General features: G+C 37.4%; 1 protein-coding gene across 2 annotated transcripts in view; it reads left to right on the plus strand.

Moving 5' to 3' along the window:
- The first annotated feature begins 2,627 nt into the window (after positions 1–2,627).
- RET (ret proto-oncogene) overlaps positions 2,628–12,489 on the plus strand; it is a 130,372-nt gene continuing 120,510 nt past the window's right edge. For both annotated transcript variants that reach the window (XM_048311757.1, XM_048311759.1), the window contains exon 1: positions 2,628–2,707. The gene's annotated coding sequence lies outside the window, so the exon portion shown is untranslated. The remainder of the gene's footprint in view (positions 2,708–12,489) is intronic.

Genomic DNA, 12,489 nt, shown 5'->3' on the forward strand with positions numbered 1-12,489 from the left:
GTGTGTCCACACTTTGAATAGTTCATACTTTGAATACCAGTAGAAGGTGTTTTTTAACTTTGTTTTTAATGAAAACATTTCAGAACTTTCAGTACCAGCTCTACCAAGGAGATGAATTAGCTCCAAAGTGTTAAGTCTCTTTTTTTGCCCATCTCTTTCATTTAAGAAAGCAAAATAACTTCTCCTAAAACCTGTGAATAGGAAAACTGTTTTCCTTCTTTCAGAGCATAAAAGCCTGGAGTATTGCTGTTTCACTTTTTCAAGAAACATTTATTTCAGCATTTTGTTCCTAATCTTGATTGTTTACTCAAGTAGCTTCCTCTTTGATTGTGTTACTTTCCATGGTAAATATTTAAGTTATTCATGAATCTTTATCATTCTGAGCTGTTTCTCCAACACTTTTTTTGATTTAACTTACTCCTTGCAAATGATTTGGCCAATTGGTTTAAAGTTTCAATTGCGTGACATTGAATTTTAAATTAATTTAATTAAATTTTAGAAACTAATACTAATGTGATTTCAAATTATTTTGTGGCTCCATTTTTGAGAAAGGATTCCCTGTTCCAATATCTTTCAATGTTGTCTTGTTTAGTCACAATTGATTAAAAAAACCCCAGATGTGTCTGGTTGTATATATGAGCATTACAGTGTTGAGTGTGATTTTAAATTAGTTCAGTCTCTGTTACTGATTTTGGTGCTCCAGTAGGAAGAACAGCTGATTGTGTACTGTCTTCACAGCATTTTTGTAACCCAGCAGAGGATTTGTTTTGAAATTTGTTATTGACATCAACATATGTGCAAAGCATTAGCCAGAGGGGTGGTTAGGATTTCCACTTAAACTGAAGTAGCAGTTTATGTCTCTGCCTTGTTTCCCTTGGACAGTGCTCAGCCTCATGTTGAGTGACTAAATAATAAATCTATTAAGCTTTCTCCTAAAGTAATTTCACTGTGTACTTATTTTATTTCTGACTGGTTTTTGACTTGCTTGCTAGTCATTGAGAGTGGCTCTGTTTTCCATTCCATCTGTACCAGATATATTTACAAGGTCTCTTCCTAGAGTTTTAGGAAGGTATTAAGTCCTCTGTTAAAGTCTTAGTCATCTGAAGTCTCAGGTGATGAGCTTCGAGTCTGCACGTAATACATATTATGTTCACATTTTTGTTCTCACTGTCATCTTTTTGAGTCTGATCACTGTTTTTGTGTAAATAATGTATGCTCATTTTTTACTGATGCAAGGAAGAAATATCAGTTGCTTACACTGGAAGCACACAGTATTTGAAAAGACGCAATTGAAAAACTTACCCTGTGTTTGGGGCATTGTGAAACAACCTCACTGGAAAAGCACAAGTCTTCTAAAGACCCAGGAGCAGGAGCCCTGTCCCTGTCATTTAAGTTACTTCCCAGGTTTCTGAGCTGGGCCTACTCCTACTCAGCTTGCTGAGTTTGTATCTGGTTCTGGCCACTAGCCCTTCACCTGTTCTGCAGTTTAGAGCAAGTCTTTAAATCCTCCCAATTGCTTTCTCAACCAACATACTCACCTTGGAAAATAGAAGACAGTTAATGCTCTCACTAGGAATTTAATGATTTCTTTCTGTTACATGGAGGGTGCAGAGAAACTGTAGAGCAGTGGAAAAACAAAGCTAGAGAGGATTAAAACAGTTTCCTCTTGCTGCCCATTAGTGTGGATTTGATTCTGTGGCGATTTTCCCTTTACAGTGTCAATGAGACATAAATTATCATGAGCTGTAAATAGAAAATCTGTTGCCTAATATCCGTAGAAAAGAGTCTGCAGGATGAAGCTTTCTACCATTTAAAACAAAGCTGCCTCTTTCTTTTGTTTTCTTGGAAGGATCAATTTTGGTATATACAGGTTTTGCCCTCCTGAATCAAGTTATTGGAATGTTTGTTGGCAGTATTTGGGAATGTGTGCTTTAAACAGGTCAGCAGAATTAATCAGTAATCAATCTCTCAAGATGTTGCAAAACTTAGAATACATTCAAGAAAGTGATGATAAGTCATTTTAAAAAAGAACCTTTCTAAATAAAAGCTGCTCTTGTAGGTTTATGTGTGGGGATACTACATATCTGGATAAAAATCCTTTGTTATTATTGAAGGAGACTTTCAGGTGTTTGCCCAAATCTTGCATTTTCATGCCCATGCTCTGACAGTGACAGTGTGAACTCCTTAACACACAGGCGCAGTTTGCACACTTCTGATCTAATAATTCCATGTGCAGCTTGGTTTAGTAGTTGTTTTGAATTAGAAAAGGAAAGGGAAAATGTTGCTCTTCAGGTTGGCATTAGTTTCATGCCTTGGCAGTTTCATAGGGACTTTGCAGGTAAAAAACAGAGGCACCATTTGGAAGTCCCAGTTTAGTGTCAGTGGTGGAATATCAGCTACCATGTGCTGAACCTTACTGCTTTCCTCTTTTTCTTCTGGTTCCTTTTTCTAGGAGATGAGGAAAGCAGGGGAGAGGAGGTGAAAGCAGGCTGAGAACTGTCATTCAGCACACTTGTACTAAAAAGCCTATTAAACAGTGCCTAACAGCTGTATTGGTTCCTGCTACAGCTTCAGAGTGCCAACAGCCTCCTGCCTGATGCTGTGGAGTTCAGCCTTCAGAGGAGCCCAGTACACAGTGACAAGCTGGTGCATGTGCTCCCACCGCAGTGGGAGTGACAAGAGCCAGGCCGCTGAGTGCTGGACAGAGGTGAGTGATGCTGTAGCTCTGCCTGGTTGGCTTTAATATAAGTTTTTCCAGAATTATGAACTCTGTTATTAGTGTTTTGCATTGCTAACAGATAAGAAAGAAAAAAAATTCTGAACTTTTCAAGTCATGAATTTTATCTATGTTAGTGTGGCACTGAATAGTACTCTGCTTGCAGTCACAAACACTCAAGCTCTCATATATGTGTATAAAAAGCCTTTCAACAGAAACTTTAGCATACTGACATTCTCACCACATCTGAGACTATCCAAACAGAAATTCAGAAATGAAACCCCTGGGCTAAAACTGCATTAATACTGAATGGCGGCCATACAGGCAGTTGGCAGCTCAGATGAGTGAAAATTAGTCGAGTACTGCAAAATTTCCTTCCGTAATATCAACCAAAACAACCAATTATTACTGTAATCAATTTTCTAGAAAGTATGAGAGTACTGCAATGCCCTACAGCTCCATATTGGTCCTTCTGTTTCCATCCTCTTCTGCTTACACTGAATACTCTGGCTAGGTGACTCTTCCTTTGCTTAGAGTTTCCTCAGTTTATAGCAGGGCTGGTTTAGTGATTGGATTCCCATATGCTGTGGTTACTCAAACAGACAGCTCTTAAAATGGTTGTATTTCTTACTTTTAACTTGTAAACTGGATATTATATTCTGCATCAGTCATCCTAATTTCAATACTTTTCAATTTTGCAGGCCTTTTTCTTTGAATTTCTCTGGAGTTTTTAATATTAATTCTCTTCCTATTGAAGGGCCATAATCACTTCTATCCCAGTAAAAATTTTGTGATGGAATATCCTACAGTTGCATTTTTCAGTTGTTTCATTTGTTAAGAATAGAATCTTCTCAAATGTGGTATTTTGTCTTTCCTCTGAATAAAAATAACAAGAATGCTTTATTCTTTTGAACCAGCATTGCAAAAAATCTGAGGTACTTGGAAGCATTTCAGAAAAGTGTAAATTTTGAGTTCATTAACAAGTGAAGTAGGACATTTCTGGTGCATAAAAATATGTTCCTAAGGAGACAGCTATGAATTTGTTTGTGAAATTCCCTCCACCTCTTCTCTGATCTTGTTGGATAAAACGTACTTTTTTGTTTGCAAGTTTGCTTGTGTTCTCTAGAATTTTAGAGAATATGAATAAACATGAAGGAATAAATTAATATATATTTTCTTTAAAAACTTATATTAATTGTTTACATTAATATCTGTATTTGGCAATTTTTCAGTAGGACTGGCAAAATTTAATGCTTTATTGCTTTCTATTCAGAGAGCATCATATTCTAAGATAAATTTGAGTCCATTTTTTGCCTAACAGTGTTTTCTGTAATTTTTTGTTTTGCTGAAGTCTTGACTAATTCCCATGTCCATACTGTCCAACGACAGCTTTAAGTTGAGCTCATTAAATCTCAGAAGTCTTCTCAAAAAGTCAGTTGGTGACAGGGTGTTGATTAAATTTGTTAAATGTAGAAGTAAATTGAGTCAGTTTTGGATTGTGCAACCTTCATCTGAGCTTAGACAGCTCATTTTCATTGCATTTCACTTTGTAAGAGAAGATTTTCTCTCTGTTTCCTGCTTTGCAATAGATGTGGTTACCAAATGTTCAGGAAGGTGTCTCAAGTAGTCAAAAGGTGAATGTGTCTCTCTCTATATATACACATATATATGTGTAAGAATATATTTTTTTCTTGTGCACAGCTGCACTTTTTTTTGATATAGCTTTTTTTTTGGTCAATGTTTTCCCTGGCTTATAAGTGGAAGAGGGAAAAGAAACACTATATGCCATGGGAAATGGATATCACCTGCTTGTATTAGCAAATAGAAGGCAATTTTTATCACTGCGTTCTAAATAGCTCTTTTACTGCTTCTCAGTATTCTGTTCTGTCTAGTCCTGGGAACATGTGCCTTCATATGTAGTCACAGTCTTTGATAGTAGCATCTATTTCATTACCAAGAGTGCTCTGACATAATTTTTTTGTTACACAGAAAATCCAAATAACCTGCTGAATTGGTTTATGTTGCTAAATGATAGGTGGCATGTGACCATCACAGGCAAATTCTACAATCCTATAATTTGTGTAGATAAGAAGGCTTAGCACTCTTATTTTGACAAAATAGGCACAGGTAAGAATGAGCTTAATACTTCAGTGTGCTTGTATTTTTCTTTATCACATAAAATGTAGTAAAGGTTTCTATTTTTATTTCTGTGAATGAAATTTTTTATGAATTGTACCAGAGAAAAGATTACCACCTACCAAGTGACTGAAATCGCCTTGCTCTTAAGGTATAAAGTTTTCAGTGTTCACATTAATAGCCAAGGCTTGAACTTTACACATCTCATGAAACTTAAGCAATGAAAAAGCCTGACAAATTGAGTAACTGAAAGTTAGGGAGAGCTGGATCCTTATCTGAGGAAGTCATCACCAATTCCAGTGTAGCAGTTCCTTCGAAACTCCACATCTCTTTTTAAAAATACACAGCTCTCTCCGAAGTTTGAGGTGCAGAATAGAAGTTTGGGGGAATTGTCTTCCATTCTTACCTCTGCTGTGATCTTAAAATATTGGAATTTTTTCTTGATTTCCCTTGGTGACTCTGGGACAATGCTCAGTAATGCTTATTTCACTTGTGCTATCCAAAAGAACCAGTGGGTCACCAGACATCTGTAGTCTCCAATCTGATTATGTCAGTCTATATATATTTAGGGTGCATGTGAAAGAAGGAGGCTTCTATGAAATTCTTAGAATTTTTGAAAAAACATAAAAAACCTGATGGTAGTTAGGTATACAATTTTTATATTAGCATTTTCTTGTTAGGAGCACAGTGCAGGCAGTACAGTGCAAATTACACTCTCAGCTCTCTCTATCTGCAGAAAATATGCCTCTTGGTGCTCTCGTGTGCAGAACACTTCCAATCCAAACCTGCATAACATGAAAAAAACATATACTAGCGACCAGGACAAGGCTGCCAAAACTTGTGTTTTTCCAGGGCCTGGGCCTCCAAAAAGGATATGTGTTTTTAATTAGCTGTGTGATGACAAGATTAAGAAGGCAGGCACTTCTTTTTACTTACTATAGTCCCACAGCTGTTTTGGGCAAAAGTATAAAACTAGGGGTTTTTTGGGGAGGAAAAAAAAGGAGGGTAATAATTAGAATTGAATTCCCTTAGTTACAGCTAGATGATACACCAGAATACTCAAGGTACATTATTTGTGGGAATACATTGATATAGATCCATTAAGTTAATTGAAGTTAAGGTAGTTTAAACTTGCTGAGAATGTAACTCCTATGGTGAAAAACATGAGGGAAGGCCAACACGATTTTGTGTGATTCATTTCACTGGGGAAGGAATGATACCTCAGGGCCTGCCTTTGATACGTGATGGGGCAAATTTGTGGCTATTTCCATGCCTATAAAATGCTCTAAGTTCCATTTAGGAGTGGACTAACATTATAAAATAGTCCTTTTACTGACTTCAGAGAAATCACCTTATTTTGCAGCAGTTATATGTGATAGGTAAAGAACTTGGGGTCACTGAATGAAAAGCGATATGGAGAGGCAGATGATTTCACTTTAATGTAAATGTTGATGCCATATCAGTTGCTTGTTCTAACATGTCAGACTTTAGATACTTAATATCCTCTGTCATTAAACTATATGACAGGTCTAGCTCTATTTCTCCCAGATAACTTTGGGCGGGTCTTTGAAATACCCGTTCAAATATCTGATTATTTTCTGACTACCCTGAAGTTCAGTTTCTACATCCTAGTGCTCTGCATGTACCCTTTTTCCTTTCTCCATGCTGGGAAACTGTCGTAAGTTATTTTCTTTGGCTGGGTCAGGAAGTATTTTTCCATTTGGCTACTCTTTATTCCTGCTTTTCATTTGCAGAGTAATTTCATAGTTAGACACTAGGCAGCTGGTCTTCTAATGTGTGGACTGGCTTAGCAAATAATTTTATTATGTCTACAGTGCACCAGGTTGCATTATAAAGTTTCAGACAAGGCTATCTCCTTCCTTTCTCATTCATAGCTTTTAGCTATGCCTATGCAATTAAATGGGGTAGCTGACTCTCTGCACATCTTGATAGATACAAAGAGGAATAGCCTCTTTGGGTTCTAAGGGTGTTGTTTCAAGTTTAGTTTAAGCCAATCTAATTGCAGGCAGCTCCTGTTGACCCTCATTGTCCCAGCTTCTCTTCCTCCCCAGCAATATTTTCAGCTGAATCAGGTTCTTGGCATGGTTATGTGTGTGTGCCAGTGACAGCAAATGGGAAAAGTAGGACTGAACAGGAGGGAGGAGGAAATGACTGGCATAGTCATAACCCAGTTACGCCAAGCCGGGGCCAGAATGGTGCCCTCAGCAGTGGACACTCACCGGGGGGATCAGTGGAATTTCTTGTCATTTGTGCAGGTGACCTTCAGAAGCACTTTCATCTCCCATCTTCTGGTAGCTCACTATACATTAATGGCAGTGTTTGTTCTACTTGTTCAGATAGGGAATGTTGTAAGATTCTGTAAGATTTGAAAGGTCTGCTAAGGTAAAGGACACGAGTAGAGGTCTTTATGATTTCCATGTTTATGTTGAAGTTGGATTAAAGTGTTTAGTTTGAGATACAGCAGGTAATTTTTACCAAGTAGTGTAGCAAATGTATTTGTGATACTACTTTTATTTTTGCAAATAGTATATATTTAGGCCACTAGGATACAAAGATGAGACGAAATAGTCATTATTATATTTCAGGGCAAACTTTGCCTTGAAAGGCTAGCTCCAGTATCTACTTATCTCAGTGGCAGAGCTATTTCAACAAGATAGTCATTTAGATTGAACAAATAAGCTTTAATGCTGTTAACCAGATCTCAAACTCTGAGACATGCAGATACATCCGTCACACATAAAAAAGCCAATTCCAATCTCCTCAGCTTCAAAAAAAACATTTTAGGCATATGTTCAGAGAAATCCTGCTCCTAGTCTTAGAGCCAATAGGAAACACTTGTCAATGATATTTTGATTTATTTTCCACTTTATGAATGCCTCCTGATGACCCACTTGAAAGGATCCTTGCTAAATATTTTTGGGCAATGGTGGAGACTAAACTGGAACCTGGATGTTCTTTCTACCTTTGTCTTCAGTGTGACTCCCATAACTGCATATATTTTTGAGCTATTAGCATAGGATTTGGGCAATAAGTATACAACTACTTTTAGAAGAATGACCATTTCTGGCATATGTAATCTCAGCAAATTAAAATTTCAACTAATAAGAACCAGGAAACAATTATAATAGCACTCTGTTTGCAAAGCTGAGACTCTCCATATCTAAGCGAAAAAATGTGACTTTGTGAGGCTGATAATAGTGGGAAAGTTTGGCTATAGTCTTAAGTCAGGAGATTTTGAGAAGCTGTTGCCATTTAGAAAAATATTCCTTTTCTGTTCTTTGCATGAAAGAGATGTAAGCAATAAGTATCTATAAAAGTGGATCTTTCTGTAGGTCTTTGTCAAGGTGGTTCACTTGCATTGCTGATGTACCTGTTCACTGGAGATCTGTGGATACCCTTTCTGCAACACCATTAGCAAAACATGCTTAACCCAATTAATTTAATCTATTTCCATCTGGAAAGTAAGTAGATAGTGTGTGCAGGGAATGAACTTCTATCAAGGCATAATTGAGAAATGCGTTAATTGTTCTTGCCTAGTCATTTCCTCTGTCTATAATTCTATCACAGATTTGAAGACTGGTTTTGCCTTTTCTGCTGATAGAGACAGAAGTTGTCCCTGTGGGTTTGAGAAGTGCTTTAGGATGCACAGTTGATGCATGTATGTTGGAGCATGTTGTGTTTGTCAGGACCTGTTTCACAGTCCTATTTGTCTGGTTGTACTTTGGAGAAGACCAGGTGCCCAGGCCGAGGTTACACAGCCAGCTCTGTTCGGTGTAGCTGTGTAGTATTGTTGCAAGAGACAGTCCCACACTCCCTCTCTGTCACTGCCAGCTGCTCACCCCCTTCCTCCTGTGTTCCCTATAAGTGTCTGGGTGATTATGGCCTGAATGTAGAACAAGGGACTTCACCCAGCCTGAGAACCAATCCTTCTTACTCGGCCAGTTTTTGCTTGGATCGGGCTCCTGATCCAGCCACATTATGGTGGTGTGGTCATTAGTTTCAGCCCAAGGTAAGAGTAAAGAAGTGGGAACAGATGGTAAGGCCACATTCTGCATGGCAGCTTATAATGGTGTTTGATTAAGATAACTTTATAATCAACTTCCTAATTATTACTTTTATGCTTTGCTTAAATACTAACCATGTTGAGTACTCTGTCATTTTGCTTCTATCTCACAAAAGCCTTTTATTATCATTGTGTTAATATGCATTTAATTAAAAGTAACAACAATGCAAGTGATTGTTATGAAAGTTCCCAATGAGAGTGGATATGCAATCTGTTTCACTGGAGTCATACATTTCCTTCTCTTTTCTCTACATGCTCTTTTCTTGCACTAGTACGATTTGATTGCTTCTGGTGCTTAAATCCACATATTCAGATGGGTCTATTGCTTTCCCCAACCCCCCTCCCCCCCCCCTTTTTTTTTATTCCATTGACATTGTTTATGTGTTTATTCAGTGGTTATATCTGAAGTTACTGAATTTTTCCTTTAGGAGTTCCAGTGCTCCATTGTGAATCCCAGAAAGGAAGCAGGGATGGGCTGCTGCTTCTCTTCGGAACATGCTGCTGGTTTTTAATACATTTTTCCCTGAGTGTCTTCCCTGTAATTCCATACAGAACTCTCCAGCATTCAGCTGAAAAACAACTTCATATTTCCTTGCATTTCTCTGCCAGTGCTGCCCTGGACTCTGACTAATGCTAACCAGTGTAATTTTCTGTGACTTTCCTCCTAAGCTTTCCATTTCCACTCAGGCCACAGAATGGTGTTCTCCAATCCACAGCAATTATGAGCATGATATATGAGACAGCTGGAAGAGGGTATTGAGGATAAAAAAATGAGATGGTAAACAACAATCACTGCTAAGCCAAATGCATAGGAGGTCTCAACTTAGGCTCTCTTCAAAACTGCCACTAAAATCATTGAGGATTCTGCTTCCATGTCCAATGCTTTGATCTTTATTCTTTATTTATTAAGTCTGTGTTTGAACTTGGCTCACTCTGCTAAGATGTTTGAAACACATAGTGCTGAGTTGTCTTTGCTCTTTTGCACGTGACAACCAAGGCCAGCCTGGGTTTTTTCCCAACAGATGGAAACAAAGTCCACGTTTATATAAAGATGGGTGGAGAACCATGTGAAGATTCTTGTGTGAACACGTCCTAAAATAGCATCCACATTTGATAACTGAGGATATAAGATAGAATGGGTAGTGGATTTCTGCCCAGGCCCCAGGAAAACATGGTTTTGCACTTCTGAAAGAAGTGGGGTCAAGAGTCTTGGTAGTTGGAAATCTCATGATACTGTGTTTGCTGGATGCCAAAGTTATTTGTGAGCATCTCCTGCAGTTCCCCTTCAGTTCCAGCTGCTTTTAGCAAGGGATGCACAGATTCCAGAGGATTAATTACCAGCCTCAAATAGGCAGTACTCCTTCTTGCTTCCATTTGTGCTGAATTTCACAATTTTGATTATCTATTTAATAGAAATATGTAAGAGAGGTTTCTCAATTTCTTTTGTTGGTCTCTGACCTTTGGTATTGCTGTTACCTTTTCATGAGGAGTCCTCAGGTGGAAGGCAAAACAACAGAGGTAGATAGGCACATTTTCTGAAGGGATTGTGCATATATTTTATGTACCAAGCAGATGTGGTATAGAATGTGCTGATTTTATAGAAATACTGGAATTATAAGGTATACACATTGAAAGAATAGTAGCAAATCATGGAGAAAACAAGTGATGCAAAGGCCGTTGTTTATTGAAAAAAATATAATTTGCATTATTATTTGGATATTTCTGTTGCTGTGGGAAATACAAAAAAGAAATTTGGGAGAAGTATATTAAACAGTAAAGTGGGTGGTTTTCTTTTTTTTTATTATTTCTCATGCAAGTATTTACATTTTGATCTTATTTTTGGTTTCTTTTACTATTTTTATTGTGTTAAAATGGATAGGGTTGTGTTGCAGTGGTTGCAGGCATTTGTTACTAATCCCTTAATTAAGCAACCTTGTACTCAATTTAGCTGCATATCTTCTTGATCCAGGAGTACAAATATGCCCCTGAAAAATAAGTTCTCTATATTTTTGGCTGTTGAAGTAAGTGCATGATTTTCAGAATTGTTAGGTATGCTCTGTTATTATCCTAAAAAAACCTTAGAAGAAAAACATACGATAAAAAGATACAAACTCCTTATTGTTAAGAAATAAATCTTTGAAACAACCCAAATCCTAAAATATTTTTTAGAGTAATTTGTGGAAAGACTTGAAGCTGGTTGAAATATTCCAAATAAATGAGAGTGGTGTCACAAAATTAGAAAAAACCCCACATCTGTTTTGCAGTACATTTTGGGGTTTTGATTTTGCCATTTAAATTTCAAAAATAAATGGTATCTAGTATCAATGGCATTATTTTGTATCATGAATATGTACGTGAGGAAATTTATCTTTTTGTATTTCTATTCCCAGTTCCATTTAAAATAAGTAAGTTTAAAAAACTTTAGTCTTCTTAGATTTTCATGAAAATACAAGTTCTATTTCTTCAATGTTTTTAATTTGAATTTTATTACCCACCCTATGTCTGCAAGAAATATCTGCTACAGCAGTGCCTGCCAGTTTGGATTACCTTCTAAACTCTGCTGCAACAGGATCAAGTTTTTGGGAAACATTTAGGGAAATAATGAGTGGTTTCCATGGGCTCAAACTGTGACTCACTGGGGTCATCACCTTAAATAGCTACTTTTTAAATGTCTTAGTGACATCGGTCACCTTCATGATTCAAAGGAGGTTTGAGGATGCTTGTAGTGAGGTCAAGCGATATAGGGCACCAAAAATATTGATACTTTAAGCTCTTCACCCCCTCCCCCTGTGTGCACACACACAAGTGAGCATTTCACCTCTAATACTGTAAATGTGTCTCCAGTCTCAGTGGAGGAAGATGTTACTTGAGAGCTGGTGATGGAGTGAACACAAATGAGCTGTTGAATGAGGCTCTGGAGTTGGAGGGTGCCTATTCCCAGTTTTCCAGGAGGCTATTGATTTTGATTGCCTGCAGAAACAGGAAGATTGCACAACATTTAATCATCTTCTGAAAGTTGTTTTGCAAATGTTAAACCTGGGAACCAAAATTCTGCTGCCTCATTCATCATGTAAAGAATTAAGTGTTAGTGAGCTGCAAAAAACATCTCCTACTGCTCAGAGACAGTATCAGAGTGTAGCAGCAGTAAAATAGAATTCTGTGTTTAATAGTTTTGGAGAAACAAAGGGCCTACTGTTTTGCAGTCCTAGTTTAGACCTACGTTTCATTCCACTTCTTAGCACTCTGCAAGTTAGAATAATGTTGTCAGTTCCACTGAAGCTGAAGGCAGCTTTTGTGGGTTTTACACAGAATAAATAGGGCACAGAAAGTCAGCATATGCAACTTTCTGCTCTTCATTTTATTCCATGAAGAAATTAGAGTTTCTGCAAAGCAATAACAAAATAAAATGAATGTTACAGCACCTTATTCAGTTACCTCAGGTTTTCTTCTGGGAAGAAAAAAAAAGAGCATACTTTTATGCCGAATATTAATTAGTTAACCCTTACTTTTTCTTGAATCATGTCCACTAATGTCTGCTTTAGACTTTGTTTTC

The sequence above is a fragment of the Corvus hawaiiensis genome, chromosome 8 (assembly GCF_020740725.1).
Source record: "Corvus hawaiiensis isolate bCorHaw1 chromosome 8, bCorHaw1.pri.cur, whole genome shotgun sequence".
Classification (NCBI taxonomy): domain Eukaryota; kingdom Metazoa; phylum Chordata; class Aves; order Passeriformes; family Corvidae; genus Corvus; species Corvus hawaiiensis.